Consider the following 14452-nt stretch of genomic DNA (forward strand, 5'->3'; position numbering starts at 1 on the left):
TCCTGCCTCTATTATACAGACTACTTGGATTTGAAGGGGAAAAGATCTTCTGGACTACATGACCACAATTGGTGTCAGCAAAAGCAAGACGGTTATATTTTGTCTTGAATTTAATATGCTTTTATATGATTTTATTCTACAGGTGTTTCTTCTCCATAAACCCAGAAAAAGGAAACAAAAAAGAGAACAAAAACTTGAAGCATCTTTCCAACAAGAGCCCTCGAGTCCTCACCCTGATTCAGGATCTCTCCGACCACGGGTGGCGTTAAGCCTGAATATTGACTCTTTGTGGACTGGTAGCTTTTACTTTGTTAAATCCACAATGTGTACTTTGAAACTTTTTCTGGTCAAGAGTCCGCCACCTGCTTGTTTCATGAAGATGTTCTTGCTTTGAAGGAATGTTCCACAGTTTTGTTTGTTTGTTTGTTTTTCTATAGTGCTGTTGCTGCAGTGTTTATAGGTTTGTTTCCCCACAGGTGGTTTCCTGATGTTTTGGTATGGTAACTACACATGTGTTTTCTATGACCAGGGCCATGGTTGTGGTGACAGCAGAGTGCGTGTTGCGCGGGATGGTGATTACGGTAATTTTCGCACAATATGTCATTTTTGTTTTAACAGGTTACTATGTAACTTTTTGTGGCAGAGGGTCTGTCACATGCTTGTTTCATGAAGATGGTTCTTGCTTTGCGGGAATGTTCCACAGTTTTATAGCATTTTGATTGAATTGTGTGACTGTTGTGTAAGTTGGAAAAAATGCATCCAATTGTTGTCAATTGTTTTATTGATGATGGCTGCAAAATAAATTTCACAAAAGTGATATTTTCCTCACTAGTCTTTTCTGAAGATGTATTTTTGCATGTTTAGGTGTAGGCATAGCAGTAAGAAGTTTGCAGGTTTATGATTTAAACTTATACATTAAAACATAAAAATACAGCATAGTAATAGATTTTATGTATAATATACAGAGCAGCTCCATTTAAAATGCACAGTTTCACAGTTGTTTTACCAGTTCAAATGAGTTTTTTGTTTGATATTTCCCTGTTAATTTTACAAATTATGGATCCCCAATAAGCAATTATTACATGTAAAAAAAAAAAAATACAGGAAATATTCTATGAATATACAACAATTGTGTGAAATTATTTTCTTTTTTTGTAGATTTAACAGTTGTGAGTTTCCCAGCTGTGTGGTAACCCCAGCTGCCAGCGTTTTCCTGTAAAAACAGCACTTTTTTTTTTTTTTACAGTGTACCAGTAAGAAGAAAAGTGTTTTATTTCATGTATTTTGCGTTCATTTCATGCTAACTTGTAGCAACTTGTTTTTTGTTTTGTTTTTTAAAGAGATGATATAGTGTAATCTCCACAACAGTAACTTCCATTATTTTCTTTATTGTGATGGTAATATCAGGGTTAGAAAAGCTTTTCAGTAGGCTTATATCACTGGAAATATTGTGTATTAAATGAAACTATTACTGTTAATTTTAATGAAACAATTTTCTCCGGTAATTCATATGTTGCATGTTGCAGTTTGGCTAGAAATGTTCTTTGTTCTTAACTATGAAGGATAAAGACCCGCTTTATCCATAATGTGAGAGCTTGTTGACTCTGCCTAAATATAGCAGAACATACTGTGATTTTTCACTCTCAGAGCAAATACACAGAGAATGAAAGGTCCTTTATATAATGCAGATGGATGCAGCTGGACATGAGGTTTAGACAAGATTTATGGGGATCATTTGAAAAATGCCAATTTTTATTAAAATTCAGGGAACTGCTTTATTGCAATATCATCTGCAATATTTCTTAAAGAGAAAGCAGAGCGGGGAAGAGGAATATTCCTCAAAGGAAAATGATTTATTTGCATTCAGCAGCCATGTAATATATGATTATAGTTTGTTGCTAATTTACTACTCAAGAGTGAACATATTTATACAGTGCAAAACCTTTCACCCAGTCTTTGCCATCTGTGTGATTAAAAGCAAATTTCAATGACTGGATCGTCTTTGATTCCTAATAAAATTGAGTAATATTCCATCTGCTCTTGTATTATTGCCTGGGGATGAAAAATACCACGTTCTCCAAGAAGGTGCATCAGCAGTTAACAGAGAACAGCAGTCTGCATGGTTTCTGAATAGTGTTTTCTTATTCGTGCAGGTGCTGTGCTGCAGCCTAAACATCTGTGATTAAAGAGAAGCAGGTCAGAACCATTCGCAGCCGGTACTTCAGAGTGGATATGCTGCCACTGGAGAGACAGAGTGGGAGAAAAAAAAACATGTTTTGCTTAATAAATGTCTCCCTCTAGGGTTATCTAACCTTGTCATTGAACTCCACACCTACATTCACAATCCAACCACCTGTGTACTAATTAACAACATAGCATTGAACCTGAATTCTGTTGTTTTCATGTCAAATAATTGAAACTTAACCTTAGAGCAGCTACACGTCTATTTACCGTACTTGTAATATTGTTATCATGTTGCCTTCATTTACCACCTTCATTTATTCACATTCACACAGATGAAAATCACTAATCCAAATTTATCAGCTGCATTAGTAGCTAATTACAAATTGCACTTAAGTGATCTCTTGTTGTTATGTAAAATCTCAAACTCAAGCAGGGTTACCTGCGGCACAAAAGTAAAGCTTCAAGTAAGGAAAGCCAAAGAGAAATAATGTGAATAAGAAGATCTCTGATTGAGAGTTTCTGCTGCAATCAACGAAAACAAGTGAAAACAAAGAACTTCAAGTTGATGTTGCACTGTACATTCAGGCTATTGCTGCTCCTGGAGAAAGAAACCATGTTCTGTACAATCTATACTTTTTGGATTATAATACTCTTTTGCATCCATAACTGAGCTGCTCATCAATGCCATTACAAACCCTAACAAGGCTTTGCAGATTTCCATTTCAGAAAGCATGAAGCACGTGAGCCTGCAGCTGCTGTGGCCATGGATACAGTAATGGAAAGAGGAACCGGCACTTCCAAATTTTGACAGGTGACTCCAACAATAACAATAAATTATCACCATAGTGCAGTAACCACTGTAACCAATGATTCATGTCTTAATGAAACTGGGTCTGAAAAAGACTTTTGTTTTTTTGTTTGCTTGTTTTTTAAATCGTATGCTATGAAGGGGCCACAAACATGATTTTAATGAACAGCCTAATCTGCATTACAGGTCAGGCCAGCAGCGAGCAGAGACATGAATTCTGTTCAGTCACCGGAAGGCTTACATTTTCAAATGTGTGTTATTTCATCCTTCACTGGGTGGAATACTTACAATGAGCTGCCTCAAGGATCTTCTGTGAGTTATGGAGATATCTTGGGATATCCGCGGAGTGTTTCCACATATCATGGTTTAATTACCTCAAAATAAACATTAAGATTATTGAATTTGTTTGCAAGACAAATTATTGTAAGGTTCAGTAACACAAATCATCAGTTGATCTAATTTTGCTGTTGATTTAAATGGAAATATTTAACGGGGAAAAATACAATCCTGAATGCTGAAATGCCTTTTCTTATTTTTGTTTTTAATGATCATGTAATAGACACAGCTGGGTGCACTGTTGCCATTAGGGCCATTCTGCTAACAGCAGCTCTTTCGATTTGAAAGACTGAATAGTCTGGCTGCACTTTCTTGAGGAATGTTCATCCAATTATAGCCACAGACCCACACACCTCACACAAAGAGGTAAATAACACTCCCGCAGGGCAAAATCTTGTAGATTCTAACTACAGCTCAACAGCACTTCGGGCATCATCATTTTCTCTTTGTTGTGAACTGACGCGGCACAATAGTGACTTTTTTTTTAGGGGCTGGCAAAAATTCTGTAAAACCCGGAGCAGATTTCGCGAACGCCTCCCTGTCAGCCACCCTGCAAGTCAAGACACTGGAGTTTAGATTCAGCTGATGTGATTATGTGACAGAAGAGTAAAAGGTTGCTGCAGAGCTCTGCCTCCCTCTGTTGGCTAGCCATTTAAAACAAGTTGTGTTGACAATGTGTTGGATTAACTGTGGAGCAAAACTGCTAATGATTTAGTGCTTTGTCCAGGGAGAAAAGCTATAAGAGAATGAACTGTTTCTTGTGTGTGTGTGTGTGTGTGTGTGTGTGTGTGTGTGTGCGTGTGCGTGTGTTCCTTTACATGCGTTCATGCAGAAAATGATCTCTGCAACACCTCTAGGTGTGCAGGCGAGCTTCAAAGCTCTCTGTCTGCATGCAGGAGATTTCGAATGCTCGGATTTAACTTTGATGAAACGTTTTTTCCTAGAAGCATTATCTTTCTGTTTATCCAGAATTTTGATATGAGATTAGGGAAAAATGTAACCGACACATTGTGTTTGTATCCCTTGATATTCATCAAACTTCCCATTAATGTGTATCTATACTGTATTTTCGTTTATCCTAAAGCTGCAGCTATAAAACCCTCCTCGGCTGTGCTTTCACTTGAGGATGCAAAGAAAGTCACGTTTCACATTCAACAGCTGGCAACCATTCAATACATTTAAGAAATTGTCTTCTTTTCTTAGCATTCAAGCACTATTACTTACAGATAAGTGTCAGAAATCCAGTTAATATCTAGCTAGACTACCTGGAATTACATTTGAATAATGCAGTTTCTTATTAACATGGATCATTAGAGGTGGAGGCTTAACAGCATACTCTGTTTGACTGTCCAGACGCATTTTAATAGTTTATAGCCAATCTTAATGCCGAAAAACACCTTAAAAGCACAGTAAGTTTGAATTGTACAACTATGAAATGTACTGTCAGTGATTTTTTAAATTTACAAATAATCCACAAACGATGGTTTCTGGTTCACATAGATAGATAGTTCCAACATTAACATGCAGCAATGTGGCTTTTCAGTATTTGTGTTTCAGGTGTGTTTTTTGAAGTCGTCCTGTGTGCATAGAGCAACAACTATCCCACTGTCATTCTGCGGAGATGAAGGGATGACAACATTTCTGAAAGCGCTGACACCTGCTGACAGATAGATGAGACAGCGAGGAAGCACATCAATCTGAAACAAGAAACGCGGAGGAGGAAGTTCTAATCTGTGCATGCATTTCTTTTCTTTTTTCTTTATCTAGCAGGTTTCAGTTGAGCTTGTTGTTGTTGTTGTTGTTTAGTTATCTTTGATTTGATTATATCCCCACACGCTAATACGTGCATGGGCATATGCAGCTGGACACATGCAGAGAGAGAGGGCAGCGCAGGCCCCTTTAAAGATAGAGTATGCTCAGAGGGCTAAATGTTTTTCACAGCCACGTTTGAAGGCGAATGATAAGACAAACAGGATACAGAGACTTGGCAAGTGCCAAAGTGAAGATTAGGACGTAATCTTCAGATTGTTGAATGTGAGAGTAGTGGAAAAAAAGCAAATAAAAAAATACACTTGAGAGTATTCGATGTGTCTATTTTTTGGAGACAGTTTGAGGAATTCCTTTTCCTGTTTCATCATGCCCGCGCCTCAGCGCTGCAGAAACAGGGTCTGTAAAGAAAAGGCTTTTCAAGAGTGTACTAAGCTTTGATCTCAAACCCATCCCATCAACACCTTTAGTGTGAACATTGAAATGAAACAAAGACTTTGTGGAACAGACAGGCTTATAGCAGCAAGTGGTTTAGGAATGGCCTCTTCCTGATTAGCATACTGTACGCTGTGTATGGGTTAGGGATACAACAATGCCAATTTTTTCAAACCGATACGATACCGATACTTGGATCTGAGTACTTGCCAATACCGAGTACAAAAACCCATACTTCTACCCAGAGATGGGCAGTAACGCGTTACTGTAATCTGATTACTTTTTTCAAGTAACGAGTAATGTAAGGGATTACTATTGCAAAAACGGTAATTAGATTACCGTTACTTTCACGTAGGAACGCTGCGTTACTGCGTTACTAAAACCGTGATTTTTTGCGAGAATGTCTCATGACAGTGACGTAAGCGAGTGCGACGTTCGTGACAACAGCTGTCTGCAGATCAACAATGGATAATATATGGAGTGCGTGAGAGAGTATGAGCGTGCAGCGTTTAAAGCGTGGAAGTACTGACCTTACCTTGAGTTTGATTCCATAAAAAGTGACAAAAACATTAGTGTCCACTGTTCGCTGCGTGGGAAGAAAACTTCTTTTTAATCCCCTAAACTTCCAAGCAAGCACCGAGCGCGTTACGACGTAATGTGAAATAAACCTCCGCCTACCCCACTCCTGCTTTATAGGTGAAAATAGAACAAGAGGACCGCTAGTCTTTGATTTTATTTATTTTCTGCTGTGTTTTACTTGCATCTATGCACCGATACCACTATCGGTATCGGTGCATCCCTAGTATGGGTGTTTCGCTCTTTAGACATATTAAAGAACCGTGTTATGCACTTTTTTCAAGTATGTAATTTATCTGTTCCGTTGTTCCTAAAAAGTATCCGTTGTTTAACAAAAGTAGCATTGGTCTATATTTATTATACTAGTAATAGCTTATAATATATGCATAGGTAATATATATTAAAATCGAACAAAGAACATTTTTGTTTTCTTTGTTGCTTTTTTTAATGAATTTATTTTTATATTAGCTCTTCAAATCTACACTTACAGTTAGGTATAATTCCTGTTTAGCTCTAAAAAAAACCCCATAACAAGTATATTTCACTGGATTTGAAGTTCCTGTTTGATGTTGCTTCAAACTTAAAACCTATTCTTAGTCTATATTTTAGCTCAACAGTAGAAATCGGGGATCTGTGAGTTTGAGCATGGTGCATGACAAAAGTCGATAAAGGCAAGGATCTTTATTCGTTGCACAAACACACAAATGCAATTACTGCCGCGTGATGGTTACTGTCAACATGGACTTTGCACAGAGGAACACTGAAGGGAGAGGGAGAGCATATGCAATAAATCTAATAATAGCCAGCAGATGAGTCTGTAGGAATGCATTTATCTTATATGTTTAAAATGCTAGTCATTTTCAAGTAATACCACCTTATAAATTATAAGGCCTGGATTGTGAAAACTTTGGTCACTTAGTGTCAATTTAAGCGGCCAGCACACAAACAAAGGGTTGGAGAACAAAACAAAAGCCCAAAAAAAGAGCAAAAACTACTATTTTAGTGTTTGCGTGTCTGATGAGAGTTGGAATTTTGTGATGATTTACTGTAACATGATGCCAGAAGTACTGGAAACTGGAGGTTAGATTTAGCAGTGTATTGTTTACCTGCTGTGTTTGTGGCCTGAATTAATGATATGAAGGGCCATCGAGGGTTTTCTGACATTTGCAATGATTTATGATTTTTGTTTTGTTTTACCAAATAATCATATGCGCCCAAAACAATAGGTTCAGAGTTGGCTTACCTACATGTTACAGCAATAATATATTTTTTCCTTGCTGCCGTATAAGAGATCGGATGCCAAGACAATTCCAGGATGTCGGTGAGTCTCTGCTTTTCTCTCTGTTTAGATTTTTGTTTGAGAGAGAGGGAGACACATCAGCAAATACTAGCACGAGAGAAGGAAAGGAAATCAATAATGGACGAGTCGCAGGTCTGTGTGACTTCCAGATGATTCCTCCAAAGGTCACTCTGGTTATTTGATCAGAGCTATAAACAACTTATTTATCAGTAAAGTTGTGGCCCAGTATTAACTAAGGTGCATTATTAGCTAATTATCTTATCTCTTTTTTAGCCCTTTATGGCTGTTCTTTTAAATATGTTTGGGGGAAATCTTGAAGAGGCAGACACAAGAGGCATTTACAAAATTTACTGCTCAGAGCACAAACTCAACTGTCATTCAGCGTTTTCTGTTGGATACAAGTGCGCACATGGCAATAAAAAGGGCCTGAAAGCACAGTGAGCAGCAAAGAAAGCTAATGATTAACGTGTATAAATAAAGGGTCACTACTGAAATAACGCCTGTACTTTTCTTTTTTTTTTAACTTAAGCAAATAATGCCGATTAGAACTAGCCCAGCGCAGTATGTGCTAATGGGTTAAAGATGGTGTAGAACAATGAGAGGAAAACAGTGTTTAATCATAAACTAACACATCAAATACTTAAAAAATAAGACAGAACCTGACATTTTACAGGCACATCTAGCTTCAGCCATCCACAGCCAACACATAAACCTTAATTTAAACATAAAATGTGTCATAAACATAGGAAATGCACTGTAACTGACAGAAGAAAAGTCACCTTTAAGAAATACACCTATTAAGAAACACAGCTCACACACTGAGTCAGTTGTGTCCTGCTGTGTAAAAATGAATTCACAGTGTGTTAGCATTTTAAAAAACAGAAATAATACACATTTTATTAATACTGCTAATATTCCTCCAGCAGAGGAGCTTCTGTCTGTGTACAGTTCTGTAGTAGATCTTCTAACTTGCATCTATGACTTGAGGCTGAATCAGTAATGTCTTTATCCAATGATGAATTTTTACTTTATCTTATGAACTGTTCTTCAAGCCACACCAATTTGAAGAGTTGCCCGCTGTACCATAATCATTTACTTTAACTTAGTAATTAAAAAATAATAATATTTTAAAAGCTGATCAAATTTATAACATTGCTATTCACAAGAAACTGCTGTGGTAAAATACTGCCTGATTCAATAAATATTTTTGCCTATTAGAGAAGAAACAAATACATATACTTTTACGTGCATGTTACATATTTTGGACAGAGCTGTGTTCTTGTTAAGTAAATGCGCCTATCTATTGTTTTCATTTGTTTCATCATATTTGAAGAAATCCCCTGTCTACGACCTTGGCGGAGAGCACAGGATATGTGTCCCCATCAGTCATGCTGTAAACCATATGTTTGTGAGCAGTCTGGACAACAACTCTCTAAAATATACTTTTCCATTGAGACACTGTGTTCACTCATTTGGCCTTATTTGGTGGCTTCCACATATAGGCACGTTTCAGCATCCACAGATTTGTGTGATAGTTTTATTGCACTGCATTTAATAACATTTGTGTTTGTGTTGTTTTTGTGTTGTGCTTTATGATGTTATAAAAACAAAACACTCATACTGTGTGTGCTTCCTGAACTAGTACCTGGCAGACAAGCACAACTCAATAAAATTTGTTTTTATAATAACAAACTTGCTGCGTGTGTCTGTGTTAGACAACCTGCACTTTACAGAGAACATGCTAACTTTATTGCTCCCATGATTGCTATTATGCAAGCCGATGGCAGTTCAGATAAATATTGAGTTATTTTAAGCTGTGAAAAAAAAAAAACAATTGGTAATAAATCAACAAAGAACATGCTGTAACACACGTTTAATTGGAAATGCAGACAGAATGTAACAATGGTGCCAGCTATTTTGGGGTTCCTCTGAAGCGTCTCAGCCAAATTGAGGGAAAGGTCATCTGGAGAAAATTTCAGTAACTAAATGCAAAGTGATGAATTCGGAAACAAAATACAACATGTGTCAGTGAATGTCATTATTTTTAAAGGGGGAAAACGCCAACCTTTAATCTCATTTAAAACATAGTATTGCATCAACCTGTTACTCCTTTGTTTGTGTTGGGTGGGGCGTTCTATAGTGTCCTTCGATGTTTCCTGCCCTGTATCCTCAAACTGCGTGGAAAAACATTGGGAAATGAGATAAACACGCATGCTACGTCCAAGGACACGATACATCCTGTGCAGTGGACGGTAAGGATCTCAAAGTTGAACGGAGGCGATGCGTGGAAAATTCCTTTGGTTCACTGGCAAAGAAACAAATTCAAATTATAAAGGTGTGAGGTACACGTGATGGCCCGTAAAGTCACCTTTCATATATTACAATTTTGTTTTTGAAAATCTAAATGGTTCACTGTTAATTTTTTGGTCAGTACATTTACTTGACAGGTTCTTGGATAGCAAACTCAAAGTATTTGTATGCCAAGATAAACAATGTTAAAATAAACTTTTGATCACTTCACTAAAAAAAACCTTCTTCAGAAAGTGTTGCCTTTAACACATTTTCCTTGAGAAAGTGTCATTGTGTTGAATTTCTGCCTTAATCAGTAGAGGAAGAGCAAGGCCACCGAGTTTTTCTTTTTCCCCCCCAAGTCAGACAAAAAACTGATTTCAGATGTTTTGACTGTCCTGTTTGAGATCTTTTCCCAAAGTTGGAACACAATGAGAAGTGACAATGATGATGTGTGAATTAGAGAAGAGAGAAGGTGCCTTCAGCGGAAAAAGAATTGGAAGAATGAACATGTTTTATTCATTGTAACCGTGTCACCAAACATACAGACTTAATCATCCAGAGTACACGGATTGTTTTTCAAACCAATGCAATTTAGATTTTACTCTAGCCTGCCCGATGAGGCTGAGTTGTAGTCGTAGGAAAATTAAATAGCAGCAGGGAGTTTGTGGCAATATTGTTTCCTGTAATCTTGCTATAGCCAAGATGTAACGCATATGATGTTCTTTTGGCAGGCTTACATGGCACCAAGACCTGCAATCACGCATTTCTGATCATGCATTTTATTTCTTTTATTTTAGTAGCAAAGACTCTTTCACATCTTTGTGGAAGAATTTTGGCCCATTCTTCTTAGCAGAAATGTTTTAATTCAGCCACACCGGAGGGTTTCAGAGGTTGAACGGCCTGTTTAAGGTCCTGCCAAAGCATCTCAATTGGATTTAAGCCTTGACTTTGGCTAGGTCACTCCAAAACCCTAACTTTTATTATTTTAGCCATTCAGAGTTGGACTTACTGGTGTGATTCAGATCAGTTATTTTCCACACAGATCCAGGTAGGTTTGGCTAGGCTAAATCAACACTTTAAAAAAAAAAAAAAAACTGGCTTCTGCCAGTGCTACTCTTCAGCCCAGCAGACACACCTATGGTATTCATTTGTAAATCCTACGTCACTCATTCTCAAGTTATTGAGAAGTAACGTTTGAACTTTGCAGAAACATAAGCAGTAAAAGAACGCTGTGTTAACATCTAAGCTAAACTTAAAACACAGCCTGCAATATAACAGTTGTTAGTAATAAAGTCACCAGCAACAAGAAACTCATTACCTCCCCTGACTCACCTTAACGTGTAATTGTAACGACTGTATCTTCTGAGAACATGATGGATGCATCGGCATGGCACCTTGATGTTCAGCAGTCCTGTGGGCTTAAATGAACAGGTTTGGCTGCTGTGAGAATATGTCAACAAATCTGAGCACACAGATGGACCTTGAAGTGAAACAATACAAATTCTGGACCAAAGGGGGGGGAAAGGCCATGGCAACTATTTACTGTTGCCTACATTGTAGCTGGGTGACTTTACCAGGTTGCAGTGGTGCAGTGTGGGAAGAAACATTTAGACAGAAGTCACAATAATTTCTTTTTTGTGAGCTATGGTAGATTTTTTTCACAGTCACAAAACTAACACTGTACCTTTTTTTGGCTTTTTCATGCCAAAAGAGGCTTTTGGTCCAGCAACCCTAAATGTCTTGATGAGAGCTTCAACCAATCATTTTATCTTTGTTAATTTCTTGCATAAAATACTCTTAGAGTGACAACTGAGTTTAATTGGTTAGGCTGAGCATGAATAATTTATGTCCTTTCTTGGAAAGGCATTGCTCCCTTGCTCTCCAGCAGCACTACGCCTCTGTGTATGATTGAACAGAATTATAAATGACAATTGCAGTGGGAATGAGTGGAATAAGGGGATCCACAGGTAGGTCAGGTCAACAACTTTGCACATTGCCATTATTGTAAAAAAATAAAAGTAAAAAATAAAAAATAATGTTAGAGAGCCCAGAGTTCCCTCCTATGGAAAACAGTATGGTATGTGTGCAAAAAAAAATATGTATGCAATGAAGAGTTGAAATATTGTTGCACAACCCAAACAATATGAGTAAATGAAACCACTACATACTTACATAGCTAAAGTAATGCAAAATAGACTGAGAGACCGCATGTTTTTGTTAAACAACACAATCAGGTGTTCAAAGGCCAACAGGGAATCCAATTGAAATCAAAGCTTCAAAAAGAAATTGTCATGTTCTTTCTTTTAAACAACCAGTCATCTGACCAGAGGACCTGGGGGGCCTCAAGGGTATAAGATGACATCAATCTATTCAAAGCCCTCAGTCATAAATCATAGCTGCTTTTTTGAGATCGTACAGTATAATAAGGTGTACTCCTACTTCTCTTAGTAAGAAGGCCTGTTATAATTATCGAAACATTATCACAGAGTCTCTGATCCCCCTCACTAACGAGAGCTCTTTAGAGTTGGATATCTCTAAGATCAAAGAGCTGTGCAATGGGAGAGCTGACATCTGGTGCTGCTGCCCACCCACTTTTTCAGCTGCTGGGAAAAAGGGGGAAAGGTCAGGTGGAGAAGCAGGTGGGAGGAACCGCAGATATCTGGGCACCGGAATAGAAAGAAATGCAGATGTTTGAGCTTTTCTGAGCACACAGACTCTGTGTAGCGAAAGTGGTTTTTGTTCATGTTAAAAGAGCATGTTAATACAAGAACTAAAAGTCAAACACAATTACTTGAGATTGCTTAACAACTAAATATTACTCAAGGCCACATTTCCTGCCTTCCAGAAATCCCATTCCTATAAAACTAAATTGCCTTTGCTAATTATACTGTGATACCTTTGTGATCAGAGGCAGCACTTTATTTTGAATGAAGCGGCGTTTACATTTAAAAACAAAATATCAAGAAAACTGCACGACTACAGGTCATCACAAGCTACAGTACACCTAGTAACGGTTGCAAGGCTGGGTAAAGGGTTGGGCTGCATCAAGAAGGGCACGCGGTGTAAAATCTGTACCAAGCCAGAACACAGATGGATCCATCTGTTATGGCAGCCCCATGGGAATTAAGGGAGAAGCTATGCATGTCAGAGGAGGTGGATGGGGTGCCTGCAGAGCACTCAATTTTCCCATGAACTTTTTTATTTATTTATTTATGTTCTGCTTCTACAACAAAAAAGGGGGGTTGTGATTTAAAATGTAAATGAAAGTGACATGCAATTCATTTGAATTTATAAAAATGTATTAATTTAATACATTCATTTATTCAAATCATATATATTCATTGAAACTAGTGAAAAGATTCTCACTTGCTTTGTTTGATATGTTATGTTTTTTTTATCCCACACATCCACATAGCTGAACTTTTCAGCTGCAACTGTTTCAGAGGGAAAGAATCTGCTTCTTGCATTAGATGATAACAGCTAATTAAATGAATGACTTACAAAGAAATGTACTTGTTTGAGTGGGAGGAATGTTTCCACATTCCTCCACCCTCTTGCCATACACATATGGGAAACACATGCTGCTTATTTTATTCTTTTTTTTGAACATCTCTCCCAGAAGAGACAAATAAAGAAGCAAAAGTAATTGTTTTCACACTTCCAATATGCCAATGTGACTAATAAACCCTTAAGTTTCTTCAAACATTGACATGTTTATGTAACTACTGTCTAATAAATGTGACATTGTCTTTCTGTTGTTGTTAAACTGTAAATGTATATATCCTGTTATGTCTGTCAATGTTTCTATGCGCAGTGGAATTTCAAAAGGGAGAGCATGCTATCACAGCTGAGTTCTGCTGATGCGTTTTCCTGTTATGTGTAACATGCTTGATGCTTATACATAGCTGGTTCTAAGACTTTCAGCACGCTGTAGCCTATACAATGAAAACCACAGGAGGACAATATAAGACAATGGATATATTTCCTAATGCCTATTTATAAAATTAGGCCAACACATGAAAAGGGCTCTGGATTTTTATTCTTCAATAGGGTTCTCCTTTGAAGTTGTATGTATATTATGACTGTGTTTGCATTTGAACCTGTTTTCCAGGCATGTTATTTGCATTCTCAAAGGGCCTATTCCTGTATGACAACACACCCTGTGGATGTACAAAGGGAAGTTGCAGACGAATAATGGATAATGGCAAAGGCATGTGCCTTTCAAGGCTGAGCAAAGTGTCTCAGTACAAAAACAAGATAGTAAGACTGCAGATTTACTTCTGTGAGAGAGAGAACCAGAGCGATGAAAAGGTCTGCAAGAGTCTGTGATAATGAGTTTTCACATTAAAGTCATGCAAAGAAGAAGCCATCAGACAATGTGATCCAGACCAATTCTGTCACCTTCTTTGGTCAAAGCCCATTTAAAATGCAGTGAGGCAAAGTGGGAAACTGTTCTGTGGTCCGACAAATCGAAAAGTTAGCTTTGTGGAAAGCACAGATGTTGCAATTTCCAGCATCCTCGGCAGAGAAATCCAGACCTCAGCCACCTCTTCTAGCTTATTCAGGGGAACACAGAGGTGTTCACAGGCCAGCCAAAAAATATAATCTCTCCAGCTTGTCCTGGATCTACCACAAAGCCTCCTCCTGTGTGGACATGCTCAGAACACCCCACCCCGGAGGTGCCCAGAAAGCATCCTAGACAGATGCCCGATTCACCTCAACTTGCTCCTTTTGATATGGAGGAGCAGCTGTAC

At 37.9% G+C, this 14452-nt stretch overlaps 2 long non-coding RNA genes across 3 annotated transcripts; both read right to left on the bottom strand.

Annotated features, from left to right (window-relative positions):
* Nucleotides 1–908: 908 nt before the first annotated feature.
* LOC109203018 (uncharacterized) lies at nucleotides 909–8217 on the bottom strand. The gene is made up of 4 exons (XR_002062989.2): nucleotides 8186–8217; nucleotides 7350–7447; nucleotides 3281–3366; nucleotides 909–2241 (listed from the first exon to the last, which is right to left on the bottom strand). It is a non-coding gene; the product is annotated as an uncharacterized LOC109203018 (long non-coding RNA).
* Nucleotides 8218–9263: 1046 nt separating this feature from the next.
* On the bottom strand, nucleotides 9264–11122 carry LOC109202794 (uncharacterized). 2 transcript variants are annotated; one of them, XR_002062727.2, is made up of 3 exons: nucleotides 11031–11122; nucleotides 9507–9711; nucleotides 9264–9388 (listed from the first exon to the last, which is right to left on the bottom strand). It is a non-coding gene; the product is annotated as an uncharacterized LOC109202794 (long non-coding RNA). The 2 variants fall into 2 exon arrangements; XR_003220919.1 differs by having other exon boundaries at nucleotides 9264–9711.
* Nucleotides 11123–14452: the final 3330 nt, after the last annotated feature.

The sequence above is a fragment of the Oreochromis niloticus genome, linkage group LG7, assembly GCF_001858045.2.
Source record: "Oreochromis niloticus isolate F11D_XX linkage group LG7, O_niloticus_UMD_NMBU, whole genome shotgun sequence".
NCBI lineage: Eukaryota > Metazoa > Chordata > Actinopteri > Cichliformes > Cichlidae > Oreochromis > Oreochromis niloticus.